We start from the raw sequence: 14,342 nt of genomic DNA on the forward strand, positions 1-14,342 counted from the left end.
AGCAAACCCATGCAATGTCTAATATCTATAGACAATCTACAATCAATTCTATAACATCCGATTTCCCAAGTATTATATTTTGCTCTTTTATTTTTGGGTGTTGAGGGGAGACTCGGCGAGTTTACGTCTAGACTCGCCGAGTATGGTCGCGGATTCGTATGCGAGTTCACAGCTGGACTCGGCGAGTTCATGAGTGGACTCGGCGAGTCCATGCTGTTTAATGAAACCCTAATTTCCATGGTTTGAGACCTATTTAAAGGGTCTTAGGGCCATCATTTGCGGCCACCAACCCCCAGAGAGAAACCCTAAGAGATCTAGAGCGTTTGTGAGGAAGGAGAGGCCATTCTTGAACCTTTTGTGGGTGTTTTTTCAAGAAGGAAGTGTTCAAGGCAAGATGAGGCTGAAGGAGGTGCGATTTTGGTGGCTTTTGAGCTCATAGAGATTGTATTGAGGTATTTTCTCGGACCTTCTTCAGTTTTTGGTGTTGATTCTTGGTGTTAGTATTTTGTAACCCTTTTAGAGGTTGATTAAGTGGAGCATTTGGTCCCTTCTCGAGTTTGTGTTCAGGATCTGGACCCAAGGAGTTCCAGAGGCCTTAACCCTTGGAGCTTTATGAGTCCTTTTGGGAGCCATGAGCTAGGAGTGTCATTTTTGGGGCTAAATCACCATTTTGGACCATTTAGATGTTATATGAGTGCCAAGGTCCGAACTTTACATGATTATCATGCTTGGGGAGGCCAGATCTATGATTGTATGGAACAGATCTGACCTCACGAGTTGTATAGAGTTTGTGCATGGCATGAACTCGCCGAGTCTGAAGAACAGACTCGACGAGTAGTATGAAGGTTGCCCGTTAATCACTCAGTGAGTGGAGTTGCCGAGTTGGGGAATAACTCGGTGAGTCAGGGGAGTCTGAGTTCAAGTTGGAACTCGCCAAGTTGTTCTTGAGACTCGGCGAGTTGAGTCGGGGTGGCCCCACGATTCATGCCAGGTGGAACTCGTCGAGTCAGGGGAAGTACTTGACGTGCCAAGAGAGGGACTAAGAGAGTCAGTGGACACGTGTGGACTCGCCGAGTTGCCCTAGTGCACTCGACGAGTCGGGTCAAAGTTTGACCATTGCCCTTGTTGACTTTTAGGGTTGAGAACAGTTGTATTTATGAGGGTATTTACTTCATGTGATTAGGCGGAGGCTAGATCACATTTCTACCGAGTCAGATACTTACCGAGACATCGAGGTGAGTCTTCTCACTATAAGTTACCTAGAGTGGTATTATGTGTTGACCAGAGGGTCTTATGTGTTACGTATGAGTTTATGTGCTATGTGATATATGTATGTTGTATGATGTTATAGACCGGACCGGAGGGCCCAACGAGCTATGACCGAACCAGAGGGTCCAACGAGCTACGGGACTGGCGGGTCCCGTTGAGACACATCGACCGGAAGGTCGTATTATAGCCTCGAGTGGCGTATACGTTGTATGTGGTATTTTGGGGAACTCACTAAGCATTTATGCTTACAGTTGTTGTGTTATGTGTTTCAGGTACTAGTGATGAGCGCGGGAAGGCGCCAGCATGATTTGTACACACTTGTGGAGTTTATGTTTCAGATTCTGGGGAGATGTTTTGTGATGATAATAATTGATACAATGTGTTTTGACAATATTTTATGAGTAAATGTATGTTTTAAAAATGAAAAATTGTTTTGAAAATTTTACGTTGTTACAGATTCATGACAATCTTAAATCACTACTAAATTACTCAGGAAGTTAAACATGCAAAAAGAAACACAAGAATAAATAATCAAAGAAGGAGGGATCAGTCAAAGAAACCAAATGTCCTATGCGTCACACTAATAAATAATAACCTAAAATGACTTAAGGAGCTAATGAATACACTACTTACACTATGTGTTAGGACTATTTCTTTTTCGTGCAGCCAGTAACCATTATTCAATTCACAGAAATTCATTCGAGGATAGCCACTTCAAATTCATAAAGTTTATTTTATATAGACTTCCGTCATGAATTGTTTCAGAACCTTATGAAAGTCAGAACATGATACAGTAGGAAACAGGGATAACTTAGTTTAAAAATCACTCGTAAAATACCTACTTCTACTCACTAACATGGACATATCTTAGAAATGTTGACATAAACATTGAGAATAGTCCATCAAATCATGAAAATGTTTAGTACATTTAAGTTGATGGAATACAACTAGCAATGATCATCATTACTCACGAAATCATTTCTCACCATGCAAAAGAATCATGTCTTCACAAGGAGGAAACCAACCAACATACGAGGCACCAATTCTACAGATAGACTCCGCTACATTTCAGGCTGCGGTCACAACTGTTGTGACAGCCATTATGGCACAGTTCAATACTAATAACACCAATAGAAGCGGAAGCGGTGCCGGTTATGCTAATCATAATAACAATCAAGGGAACCCGCGAATGTCTGCTGACAAGGACACCCCAGACCACAAACCTAAGAACAAGAAACGAAAGTTCTAGGACAAAAAGGGGAAAAAGTCGGCTCAAGGTTCTACCAAGAGACAAGAGCCCATGACTATCCCTACGGTCACAACAACAGTCACAACATCTGGCACTTCATCTGCCACTACAACCCCCTTCAACCGATATGTTGGAAATCTTCCAAGGTGCAACAAATGCACCTACCACCACAACGGAGATTTCCGAGAAATGTAATGCACGAATTGTCGCAGGAAGGGGCACATTGTCCATTTCTGCAGGGCTCCGGCACGACCAATCTCCCAAGTAAACCAGGCTTGTTTCAAGTGCGGCGATTCTGGACACCTTAAGAGGGAATGTCCAGCAGAGAGAAATGACGAAGGAGCTCGCTTCTGTAGAACTCTGACTCAGCACATCACTTCAACCATCGATGTTGGTATAGTACAAGTATGCCATGCATGTGGTGAAATGGGACATATCAAGAGAGACTGACCAATAGAGAGAAATGACGAAGGAAAGGGAGGAATCTAACAACAATACATAAAGGAGCAACGAGGAACCCCTCTTTTGAGATTTTTGGTATGTCTTCTAAATAAAATTACTTTAAAGATTTAAATTATATTTCATATTAAGATTAAAACTTGGGGAAAATTTAAAAAGTAGTTACAAATTATTTTCCGAACAAGTCACAACATTCATAAGAGAACTAAGGATCCGTTCAGGTGAGCTATAATGGCTTAGTATGTACATTAGGGTTATGCATAGCTAAGATTTTGCAGGCTTAGAGTGAGTGATTCTGCGTCATTTTCTATTCCTTGTCTGGTTGTGGATTTAGGGTAGAGTCACTCAGTCAACCGTCTTATTCATCCTAATTATACATAACTTGTATATGACATGCGATCATAGAGGTACCGAGGAGGATCATAATATAAAGTATCAACAGTAGTTATCAAAGCACTTTCAGTGTTAGTACTCGCTCATCACGGTACGATTTGTGGCAATGGTTTTATCAAGGAGAAAACTGAAAGCACTAGAAAGTCTTCACATAATACATTGTCGAGCACACTAGGGATACACCATCATATAACAAACGTTTCTTTCAAATCGGCCTAACATTTGTTTCTGTAAAGAGTTTTTTGTCATCAATCGTCATGGATTGGCGTGGTCCTCACCATACCAAGTTCATGTGTTACGAAAATCCATCGCCTTAACCGACCGATTAATGAAACCCTCGTCATTCGTAATGACAGCCTGAACCGGACCTCAAAATCGTCTCCCTCATATTCTTGGCCCTGAAGTACTCTTGCGAGGAGTACCTTGCCCTCTAAAACCTTTCTGATGTATACTCAATAGAGCTTCCTAGACTACCACTCGTCCTGCAGATCAAGTTCAAGCACAGAAGCTAAGGACGAATACAACCCACCTATCACTATTAAGTGTATACGCAAGGGTGGTATATAATTATGATTATGCGGATTTAGTATGTGTGTTTCCGCCCTATCTCCTATTCCTTGTTTGGTTGTGGACCTGGGGCAGAGTCGCACATCCGACCGTCTTACTAATCTTAATTATATACAACTTGTATACATGAGGTACTAATAGATGGACCAGGTATGAATCATATCATGAACTCCAAGGCAACGTTACCCATGTCTATGAGTGGGTATTCTACCACTCAGAGGAGCATGACCCCAATAGTACTGCTGAGAAAGCTAATTTCGGGACGATATTCCATCTAACGGGGGGATAATGTCACAACCCGAAAATTTTTATTGGATTAGGTCAAACACATCAACTTAAGGTCAAACTTATAGGCTACTAGACCGAGTATACGTAAGGTTTGCGTGTTAGGAAGTGAACCACGTAAGAACCAAGAGCCTAGAACAACATTTGAGCCATAAAACCTCAACAAGTGAGGTTCACAGCCAAGGACCATGTTCACGGCCGTGAACCCCTATTAGGCCATGAACTCATGGTATATAGATGCGTTTTAGCCTCTTTTCCTTCACTTCATCTTCTCTTGGCCGCAATCACTCCATTCTCTCTCAATTATCATAGTTCAAGAACACCATCTTTCACTATTAAACATCCCCTTTCCTTTGTTACTCCATAAAAGCTTACTAGGAACTTCAAACACTCACCAAAACACCAAGATCTTCAAGAGTTCTTCATCATATGGGTCGTGATCATCAAGTCGGCCGTGACCGCTTCATGTGTTTATCCTTTGGGCCATGAACCACATGTGGGTTGTGAAAAACTCATCAATTTGGGCCGTGAACTCCATTGGGCTGTGAACCATTCAAGCCCAGCCGTGAACCATCCTTCCTTTGGGCCGTGAACACCCTATCAGCCTCATATCTTGCTTCTAACACTCCTTTGGTGAGTTATTCATACATCCAAGGTTGTTTCCCAATCTCCTTTGTAGTTAGATTCACTAATGACATGCTAATATGTATCATTATATGTCATTTACGACTCGTTTGTGTCTCAGGACATCATTCGTGGAACTTATCATCCTTACTCGAATCTTCAACTAAATCACCCACATAAGGTGAGTTCATACCCCTATAATCTATATTTTAAATGTTTTTAAATGCTTTTAAGGGGGGGGGGGAATACAAGCTGAACACAATAGTATTGTGTAAATATTTACCTGTGATAACCATCACATTAAAGGATTTCTTATGCTTTTGTAAGTGATCAAATCAATCCAACAGTATCGACTGAGGCATTTAGAGTATCGACTGAGGCGTATAGAGTATGGGATTTCAACAGTATCGACAATAATAAATAAAACATAGCAATATATAAAACTCACAACAGTATCGAATGAGGCGTTTAGAGTACGGGATTTCAACACTTCTAGTAGTCTTCCTAACCAAAAGAACAGCGTTGCATAACTTTCCTAGTAACATGAACATTCAGTAAAAAGGGGGCCAATAATGCTAACTTTATGATTCCTTAGTGGATACATTAGGGATATATATTAATAGGATCCGACAGGCATTAGGATGTGTGCTTCCCGCTTCATTTCCCGTTCTTTGTTTGGTTGTGGGCTTAGAGTAGATTCACACAGTCTACTATCTATTTGATCTTAGCTATATACATATATATATATATATATATACACACACACACACACACACATATATATATATATATATATATATATATATATCCTGTATACACCAAGTAATCATAGGGAGTAACAGGTATGGGTCAAGTCATAGCATACAAATTCAGTATACCGCTTTGTAGTACAAAAATATACTTTTCGGGTAGATCATTAAGTAAGTGAAACTAGAAATTTATCTATAAAAGGTTTGATTCGAATTATTAAACCGGTATAACTTAAAGGACCTTTAGTGGTTAATTCTATAATACCTAAGTTTATACATCAGGGTTATATATAATTAATATCCAACAGGCAGTTGGATGTGTGTTTTCCGCCTTACATCCTATTCCTTGTTTGGTTGAGGGCTTAGGACAGATTCACACATTTAACTGTCCGCTCGATATTAGATTTTATATAACTAGTACAAACTAAGTGATTATAGAATGAACTATTGTTCTTACCATCTTACTAAGAGGAATATTAGATTTTCTTAAGGAATGTTTTCTTTAAATATAAAAGAACTATTATAGTTAACTCCGTAAGTACCAAATGAATACGCCAGGGCTATATACAATGAAGATCTAACAAACAATGGGATGTATGACTTCCGGCTCATTCCCTGTTCCTTGTTTGGTTATGGGCTTAGAGTAGATTCACCCAATCGATTGTCTACTTACTCTAAATTATATATAACTTGTATCCATTTAGTACTCATAGAAGGAATTGTATAGTCATTTTTACTTATCATTCATCACATCAGAAAATATAGGATTTTATGGAGGAACAAGCAAACTTTTCAAAATAACTTCTAGTTTACTTTTCATAATTAAATACTTATGAACTCACGAGCTTAAATGCTGATCTACTCTTTCAAAATAACTTGTATTCTCAGGAAACTAGTAAACAGGTACGCACACTGGGATTCAAAAGATGGAGTATAGTATCTTCATTCTTCTTTTGTTATTTACTTTTGGAGTCAATCTTTTGTGAATCACATACTTTGTAAACACTATAATATTAATGCAATGGTTGGTTATTACTTTCATTACTATAATGCATGTGCTGTGATACTAAACATGATGTCCTCCGCCCCGAACATTTCCGCCGTTCCGGTTTGGGGGTGTGACACCATCGTATCCCATTTCTTTTAGAAAAAATTTAGAAAATTTTTTTTCAAAATATTTTCACCAACTCCATAGTTTGAGTTCAAGCACACTCGAGAATGTGTCCGAATCCCTCAAACAAAGGCTCAGATACCAACTTGTAATGTCCCAAACATACTAAGTAAAAAATTTATTTAAGCCAACAAAAACAATTATTCATTCATTATAAAACCCAATCAAAGTAAAAGGAAAATATATCAAAAGTCATCAGAATACAAAACAAATCATAGAGTGCGGAACACCGGTGGATGCGATGCAATCACGTCGAGCTCTTCCCCTTGGAACCGGAAGTACCTGAAACATAAACATGAAACCATAGGCACAAAGCTTAGTGAGTTCCCCAGAATACCATTCATTAAATACAACAGACCCAATCCTAAAATACATTGCTTCAGGCCCAACCCATGCAATTCGGTCCCAACCCATATAATTGAGCGCAACCCATAACATTTATAATCGGGCTCAACCTATATAATCGAGCTCAAACCATAACATATATAATCGAGCTCAACCCATAACATATATAATCGGTCCCAACCCATATCATATATAATCAAGCCCAACCCATAACATACATAGTTGGTCCCTTCCCATTTAATCATACAAATGCATGCAATAGTCATAAAGACAACTAGCATCCTACAAAAATAATCCAGTGGCCCGACATTGGTTCCTTCGACTCACGAGTACAGTGAAGAGACTTACCTCTCAAACGATAATCTGTTGCAACTACTCTCACAACTAAAATATAGATGCTATACACCACCTATATAGTCACAAGGTAAACCCTTAGCCCTCCATCTAAAACTAGGAGTTTGACCAAAAGTCAACTCAAGTCAAAAGTCAATGGTCAAAGTTGACTTTAGTCGACCGCCATGTTGTGGCCATCCATGACCAGGTCGTTGCCCATAAACGACAATACAGATGGGAATTTTACAGACGCCACAATGTGGCGATTGTAACGACCATAAAATCTCAACCAATTTAAACTTTTCAAAAACAACCCCGTTTCATTAAGTTATTACAAAAAGGTTTTCAATACAATTATCATCAGAGTCTTCCCAGAATCACATCATAAAACAAAATCATGAGGAGCGGTACGATCACGCCTTTGCCTTGCCACAGTCTCCTAAAGAACCTGAAAAACATTAAACCACAACTGTAAGCCCGAAAGCTTAGTTAGGTACCCCCAAAATACCAACCACATATACCATACACGCACAACATGCCATATCATAACAGAACATAGAATAGCCATGCACTTCGGGTCTACTGTGAGACTGGTCCGCCGCACCAGCCAACAGTCCACCTGGTCTACCCTCCGAGTCTATCCATATACATCGAGTCTACAGTGTGATTGGTCCGCCCGCACCGGGCCTTCAATCCACCTGGTCCACTCTCTGAGTCTATAGTATGACTGGTCCGCCCACACCGGGCCTTCAGTCGGTCTGGTCCACTCTCCGAGCCTCGACACGTCTGGTCCGCCCTCTTGGAGCTTACAGCCTATCCGGACCGGTCGCTGGGCCTTTGGGATAACCGGTCCGCCCTGGGTATGTTGGCCTACAGCACAAAGCAGGACTCGCCTCAACCCAAACCCCAGTCCAACAACCATGTGCACATAAACATTCAATCATATAACAATTCACATTCAAACAAGTCGATCTAGCAGATCACATAACATATCATCATCCTAACCAGGATACCGACCTAACCGGTCACTAGCATAGCATCACCCTAACTACCAGGATGCAAACATATCAAAGCAATAACATCACAACGATACCCGGATCACAATCCGATAAAGGGGCCGGCCTTGGTGCCTTAGACCCTGTTGATATAGTGAGGATAACAAACCTCGCAACTGCCGAAACTCTGAACTGAAGAAGCAGATTTCCGAATCACCGCCTCACTGAAAATCCCAAACTATTCGAAGTAGCAAAATAACCATTAGACCAAACATAACATCCTTCCAAGGGTAAATTGACCAATTTACCCTTAACTCAATCCGGTCCATGACTAAGGCCCATAATCAAAATATGAAAGGCCCATCACTAGATAAGCTCTCAAGCCCACTAATGGCCCAAAGACCAAAAGTCTGAAGCAAAGCCCAATATTGGCCCAATTTAGTAAATTGGGCCCACCTCACCAAATGGGCCTAGCTCCAATGTCCATAATAATTAGTGAGTCCACAATACTCCATCCATAATTTCCAGTCATGGCCCAAGATCTAATAGCCCAATTACAGCCCAATCTCTTAAGGCCCAAAATGAAAACCCAACAGAGGGAGTACGCTGGGCGTACCCTCCTTGGTACGCTGGGCGTACAACGATGCTCGCGGATTGGAATCGGGACACATACCCACTACGTTGGGCGTACTGCTAGTTACGCTGGGCGTAACTCCGCTGAACTACAAATTCTCATACGATCTTAATGGCTTAAGCTCTTAAGTCCAAACTTCAGATCCATAGAGCAATTATGCCTAGGATTCATAAAGTCTCAAACTTTATTACTTGGGACGTCCGTAAAGCTCTTAATCCAAGGTCTTAATCCATTAAGACATATCTATAACACATGTGAGACAACCAAAGCCCTTGGGACCTCATTTTTCTTACTCAAGACCTCTCTTAAGGTCTAAAAGGACAGCTAATCTCAACCAACTCGAAACATGCATCAAGATGAGGGTTTTTGGGACAAGAATGATGTCAAAACTTCACAACACATAGATCTACACAATATGATTGTCAATTTAGAGACTTTTTACCTCAAAAGAGCCTCAGAATATGATGTCTTTCCAGATCTACAAGCTCCAGCCACTCAAATCCTTCTTTGACAACTTCCACTTTCTTCTTCTAGACTCTCTTTTGCCAAAACAAGCTTTCCAAGGCCAAACACACCCAACAATGGAGGTGGGATGGCTATCTAGGGTTTCTGAGGTTAAGAGAGTGCTTATGGAGGCTAGGGTAAGAACCATTATGTTCCTTATATAGTAGCTGACGCTAAATTTAGGGTTTCCGGATGATATACGTACGTTGGGCGTACGTCGAGAGACCTCCGCGTTTCTTTCCTTCACTACGCTAGGCGTACATCCAGATTACGCTGGGCGTACCCAGCCAAACACAAGCACGCATGCATGGGACCCCTTTGCTAAATTTTCCCCCTTTAGGGACCATTGCTGCCCACATCTTTAATTTACAACCTCTCCTCCATCATAAGCTGTTCTTGCCAAACTCTATATCCACATCAAGGACCGAAACGCCCTTACTCTTGCTCTCGGGAACCTAAAATTAGATATTTCAAGAACGGGGCATTACAGCGATCTAAGGCCACACTGTAGGCACTAGGTTCTTAACAAATTTATGGGTTAAGTCGTTTTCTTTGATTCTAAGAGCTCCAAGGACCAGATCAGGTCCTTCGTATGGTCTGGATGAATAAAGTTTACAACTTTATCCCTTATGACCCTCCAACAGATCAAGATATCAAACCCTAGGTCCAAACAAGGGAAAGCATAACATGGACTTAATCATTAAGCACTAAATCTTGAAATTTTCTTGTCCATAAGCTCCAGAAGAGTTTCTAGCACCAACACTAAATATGTGATTTACAGACATGCATGTCTTAAACTCATGTTAGGTAAAAATATGGGTTAGATGACCAAGATTACATGCATGACACCAAAACTCATTCTTACTTCAGATCTAAGGCACTAAACACCCCAAATGTCCTCGAGATTTAAAAAATTGAAAACTTTATCTTACTTAACCACCCCAACCCACTAAGACATGAAGAATAAGGGACAAATCTCTGGATATAGCATCTTAGCAACATAAAGATTAGGTCTTGGACACACACCAAGGTTCATAAGAAAAGCTAGAAGATGAGGATGATTCTTGCAAGGTGAACCACCACTCCAAAAGGCTTTATTCTCCTTCAATGATCACAAAAGTAGCAAAAATGAGCTCACAATATGTAAAGGTGGCTATGGTTAGGATTTTTGAGTGTGGGAGGGTGATGGAAGTTGAATGATCACAAAACCCTAGCCATAATGTCCTTTAAATAGGGCCCAAAGCCTAAGGATTAAGGTTTTCTCCAAAAGCAGATGCCACGCCGTGGCACCTATGGTCATGTTGTGGCAGGTAATTAAAACTCTACGATCATAAAAAGTACTGCCACACCGTGGTGAAGCTCCATCATGCCATGGCCACCCAAAATGAAGGTTTAAAAATTAAAAATTAACTCATACCTGAAACGAGTGTTACAACTTTGTCGGGATCACCAGTTATTCACCTAACTTAAGGGAGTGCATAGTTACTTTCAACTTACACATAGATAATAGTATTTTAATTTCTTAAATTCTATGTGAGTTTTTTTTTTGTGTTTAATATATTTGTACGATATGATATGATTATTACTTGATCTAATTGCATATTAAAATTAATAATATGATTGAGTAGTAAAGGGATGTGTGAAATAATAAATGATGGGGTATATTAGGGTTGTATGAGATAGTAGTTGTGATAGGTTATGTGAGAGTTATGTGAAATAATAACTCATGACTTTCCGTGTCTATACAAAGTACTATTATACTGACGTGCATATCCAAAGTATTGGTGTACTGTTGTGTTGGATTAGTGTCTAAGTCCATAACTATTTTGGTATGTACTTGACCCGATGGTGCATGGTCCTTTTGGGTTGCCTTCACCAAAGCAACTTGATTGGAAAAATAAATAGAGAGAGAGGTTATTATGATTTATTAATATGTTATAAGAATAATATATTAAAGGAGAAATCATATTTGTTTAATTAATATTGGTCAATAATTAATTAAGAATTAATTTTGTGATCAAGTGTAATTAATTAAACTAGAGGGGCTGAATTGTAATTATGTGATAGTTACAAAATAAGGTAAGAATTATCTTATATATATGGTGGACGAATTTGAAGTGATAATCACTTAGAATTCGACTATGATAAGGATTCAAGGATTATCTTATGGGTTGCTTGGTGGATAAGCAACTAGATAAGGATAATGACTGAAACTCTATCTTTACACCTATATAAAGACCCCAAGGCTCATGAATTCGTGTACTTGATCCCTAGAGCATCTAAGGACGAATTCCTACCCTTCTCCTCTCTCTTTATACCTTCTCCACTTGCTTATGGTGTTTGTAAGCCATTAGAGGAGTGACACTTGTGACTCTCAGCTTTCCAAGGTTAATTCAAGGAGGAATTGAATTGTTATTGCTATATAACAATCAAGGTATGTTCTTAAACCTATTTACATGTGAATTCTGATTTCCATATGCTAGAATTAGGGTTCATAGTCTTGGATTCAAAGTATGTACAATAGAGAAACCTAGATCCGAGCTTTAGGGTTTGTATGAGCACATAGGATGTCTTATGACCAAAACCCATCAGTGGTATCAGAGACTTGATTGGTTTCTATTGTATTGATGCTTGATATATCTAAAAAAATTCGTTTTTTGGTGTTTTGGAGGCTGGACTCGCCGAGTCCATAACTGAACTCGCCGAGTCCAAGGTGACTCGACGAGTCCTAGCCTGACTCGACGAGTCAGCTCGTCAGATGGAGGGTACTTCGGGATTTCTTGCTGTTTTTGCTTATGGATAGTTACCTTATCATGTTAGATCAATATTAATCCGATTATATGATATATTTGACTATATTTTTGATCTAATTGAAGATATTTATCAATTAATAAGATAATTGTTTCCTTATAAGATAATTGATTAATTATTTTGACTAAATTGATAAATTGTTTTGCAAGAAATCATTAAATAAATCAAATATGGATAATTATGTGATTAAATGTTAATTTGAATTATTTGTTATTTGATCCTTGTTGTTATGAAAAGTTTCATATTTAGCCCTTTAGGTTTTATAGTTTAAATTTGAACCCAAAAGTTTTGTAGTTTTGAAATTCAAATAGTTAAAACACTAATGTTTTGAAAAGGTTTCAAAACTTGCCCTCAAGTTTTGGAATTTAAATTTTGATTAAATGGTTTAATTTTGATGTATATTTAAATTCTAAACCCTAATGTGTTGAAATGTTTCAAAACTTGCCCTCAAGTTTTGGAATTTAAAAGTTAATTAAAAGTTTAATTAGGAATGTTAAATTCTAAAACTCTAGTATAGTTTTGAAAAAGTTCAAATCACACCCTTATGGTTTTATTAATTAAATAAGGTGTATAATTAAAAGAGATTTAATAAATCCATAAAAGTTTAGGTTTACAATTTAATTGAATTAAAAGTATAATTGTTAAATTAGACCACCTAGTATTTTAAAAGTATAAAATACACCCTATACTATATATATAACATTAAAAGTCTAACATTATATATATGTATGAGTAAAAGTCAGTCTTACCGTTAGTAGGCCTCATTCACGAAGCTGGTCTATAAGGGGTGTTTAAGGAAATTGCCTATAAAATGGCGATTGAATGGGTATCCACTCTTACCCACCGCACTCTTGACTAGTGGAGGGTCGTTAGCCGAACAGGTAGGATAGGACGAAACCTTCCATTATAAGTATAATGAATTACTAAAGTAACTAAATGTTTTCATAAAATTCCCAATCTTAGTTACTTAGGCAAAAGTGAATTGATGCAATTCCATGAAATTACACTTTGTGCCCTTGCGAAGACGTTAGTGGAGCGTGTGTGGTTAACCGGCACACTAAATGGGTCTAAGCAAAGGTAGCAAAGGGTGACTCAATGTTTTTCATAGTTCGGTGGAGCGTGTGTGGTTTACCGGCACATCGAATAGGTGACTGTAACATGTGAGGGCACCATGTAGTTTGCATGGTTATTCACACCCGCTTTGTGATCCTCGGCATCCCAGTCACAAACAAGAGGGGCATATCGAGATATAAACATGCCATTGAAAGTTCAATGTATCTCAAAGGATCTAGGAGTTTTCATAGATTTAAAACTTAAATTTCTTTTTCGTTTTTCATGGTGGAATTAGTGAATCGTCATTCACTTACCTTCAAATATTCTGCAACTAGATTACGGCATCCCTTTTCTAGGTTGTAGCGTATTGTGTTGGGTCCTAGCCTTAGTATCTCATTTGGGTGATTTACTAAGGACTCAATCTATCAACTAACTTGAATTCATTTTTTCTCCCGTTTTGTAGATGTCAAAGTTCGACAACTATGGTCTTCTCAAATCCCGTGGAACAAGCATTCCTCATGAAGATGGTATTCCACGATTCGATCGAGGAACAAGAAATCATGCTTCACTTCCTCCTCCTCCTCCTATTGTTCTCCCCAACCCACAAGATCGAAGAATTGAAAGGTTCAATATCACTAAAGCCTTATTGGAAATGAAACATGAAGATGGTCACGTTCTAGGAATGAAATCACACATTGATAGGTTGATAATGTTGGGTGTGTCATTCCCAAATGAGTTGGCTGTGAATTGGGTTTTGCAGTCACTTCCAGAATCATATAATGAGTTCAAAAGAAAGTATTATATGATGAATTATGACGACAACCTCATTGACCTAACTTACATGCTCATTGCTGCTGAATCAGAAATGATTTGGCGAAGCAATGGAGCGTATTTGTTGGGA

The sequence above is a fragment of the Lactuca sativa genome, chromosome 4 (assembly GCF_002870075.4).
Source record: "Lactuca sativa cultivar Salinas chromosome 4, Lsat_Salinas_v11, whole genome shotgun sequence".
NCBI classification, from domain to species: Eukaryota; Viridiplantae; Streptophyta; class Magnoliopsida; order Asterales; family Asteraceae; genus Lactuca; species Lactuca sativa.